This window comes from Morus notabilis, unplaced genomic scaffold (genome assembly GCF_000414095.1).
Source record: "Morus notabilis unplaced genomic scaffold, ASM41409v2 Scaffold541, whole genome shotgun sequence".
Lineage (NCBI taxonomy): Eukaryota > Viridiplantae > Streptophyta > Magnoliopsida > Rosales > Moraceae > Morus > Morus notabilis.
The window spans coordinates 184,154-186,689 of record NW_010362788.1 but is presented as its reverse complement, the minus strand read 5'-3'; the positions used below and the strand labels follow the sequence as shown (position 1 = coordinate 186,689).

Below are 2,536 nucleotides of genomic sequence, written 5' to 3'. Positions count from 1 at the left end.
GAAGTGAAAGAAAGAATAAAACCCTATCATTTCCCCCCAAATGAGACAAAAAAAGCAAGAAAAACCAAAGCATCGAAGCAAAAATGGGCAGAGGCAAGGAAAACCAAAGCATCCAATCAAAAATGGGTGGCAGCCAGAGAAAGGAGAGGAATGAGAAAAGATCGAAAGAGCAACAGAGAACCACCAGTTACAAAATCACCAAAAGTACTAAACCAAAAAGCACAGGAAAGAAAAGAGCAGAGTACCAAGAACGATTGGAAGTGAGGGAGGCGTAGAAAATGAGGGCATCGAAGAGGTAAGAGAAGTTAGAAAAACCCAGAAGCTTCTGCAAAGAAGTAGAGAGTTGAGGACGTTTGGTTGGAGGATTCAAACCATGTGATTCGAACCATTTTCGATTTACGTGAATTTTTTGTGAGAAAATACTATAGCGAACCACGAATCATGATTCGAATCAGGGAACGAATCCCTCTACCAAACATCGCCTGCCAATGAAAGAGGACAATGGAAAGACAAAAAGGCCCAAACCAATAAAAATACACAAAAGGCCACGGGCATAAGAAGGAGAAGAGAAAGCAAAAGGATGAAACCGGAAAAAAAGAAAAGCAGAAAGGCAAAATCGGAAAAGCAACCCATCAGGCACGCGTTAAAAGACCAAACCACCCATGCACCCGGCAAAGAAGGGAACAGTAAATCAAGGGTAAAAGTGTCATTTCACTGTAAAAGGAACAGTAAATTGAGTCTTCATGAACAGTGATCCAAAGCTCTCTTTTAGTATATTTATAACTAGTCAAAAGCCCGCACGTTGTTGCGGGAAATACTGTTGTATTGTACAAAAAATTGAAAATTTTTATAGTATAGGGCTAGTTTATATATACATATATAAATAGGTAAAGTTTCCAATTCAGTACCGGATTAGAGCGACACATGTATATTTTCTTTAAAAACATGTATATTTACTCTAAAAACATGTATATTTTATTTAAAAACATGTATATAGATGTTTAGATAAATTATAAGTGTCTCATCACATTATACATGTTTTAAGAGAATATACATATTTTTAAAGGAAATATACATGTACTACTCCAATTCGGTACCAAATTAGAGACAATTCCTATATACATATAGATATATCTATATAACAATGTAGTGTAAATAAAAAAAAAAACATACCATATAGACAAATAAGTTTTGATTTGAATAGTAAAAGCAAAGAGAACAAAAAATCCAAACATAATATATATACATACATGTGTATATATATAGAGAGAGAAATAAATACCTGATTGAAGAAGCTGAAGCGATCTCAGAGTCAATGTGTGAGAGACTGTGAGAGTGAAATAGAATCAAAGAGCGAAGGGATTTGTGCTTGAAAATTCACAACTGCCCACACAAAAAAGCCAACTTAGAAGAAGAGAAAAATGAAGTGAAGAGATTAACACTAAAACAGTCTAAAACTTTATAGAAAATACGCTGACAATATACATATAATTCATCAATGAGAACTTCTAACACAAAACAAATGAACAGAAAAATAATTCCACAACAATCAAATTCGTTTTCTCATTCATTTTCTCTCATCTTTTGGTTTAGAAAAAAAAAAGAGTGAAAGAAAGTAAACACCAAATAGAGAAAATGGAAGCTTACAGTGCGAAGTAGAGACGTCCCGTCCCTTTCTCAAGCATTCTTGATAGCCTGATAACAAAACCAACAAATCCCATCAATTTTCAATTCAAATCCCATCAGAATTTAAAATAATAAAAAAATCTCCTCAAGCATCTTTTGCTTAGCTTCTACTTCACTCAAATCCCTACGAAAGTTAAGAAAAACACAGTTGTTGAAACAAAAATTCAACATACAGTAGAACCTTTTCAACACAATCTAACTTGTAATTTAAATAACATCAATATTTGTGAAGCAAACCTTCCAATTGTTTGGCTCACACAGCAACAACACTTTGCACATAAACCATACTCCTTGGCACAACCTAACAACAAAACGAACATAACAAAAACATTATAAAAACAACTGTAACTTCAATTTCAGAGCAAACATTTAAACAGAAATAAAGGGCAAAAAACCCTGTAATTTAGAAACTAACCGTGACAGAAATTATGGTAAGCCTAACGTACATTGCGTTTCGAACAACATTAGCTGAAACGTTTCAATTGTCACTTTACACATAACTCACCAATCAATACAAAAAATGAATAAAAAAGAAAAAAAAAGATCAACATAATAAAGATCAAAGCATTTGATGTACCATTTGATCGGTTGATGAGTCCAATATAATAGAGATCAACGCATCTAAGCATGCCTCTTGTTCAAGTACTCCCCTAGTTGATAATATGTTCATCAAATTACACTAAAAAGTGGATCATTCCAATCCTATTTTTTAAAGAAAACCACAGAAAACCAATTCAAGAAAAAAAAACAAAAAATTTAAAAAATTTAACAAAAAAAGTTGTATTTGACTTTCATCCATCTTCAAGATTTATTCCAACTTAAGCACTCCTAGATCTAGCTATAAATCACT

General features: G+C 33.0%; 1 long non-coding RNA gene across 1 annotated transcript; it reads right to left on the bottom strand.

The window, feature by feature from the left end:
* Positions 1 to 1,288: 1,288 nt before the first annotated feature.
* LOC112092466 lies at positions 1,289 to 2,058 on the bottom strand. The gene is made up of 3 exons (XR_002902610.1): positions 1,924 to 2,058; positions 1,648 to 1,695; positions 1,289 to 1,383 (listed from the first exon to the last, which is right to left on the bottom strand). It is a non-coding gene; the product is annotated as an uncharacterized LOC112092466 (long non-coding RNA).
* Positions 2,059 to 2,536: the final 478 nt, after the last annotated feature.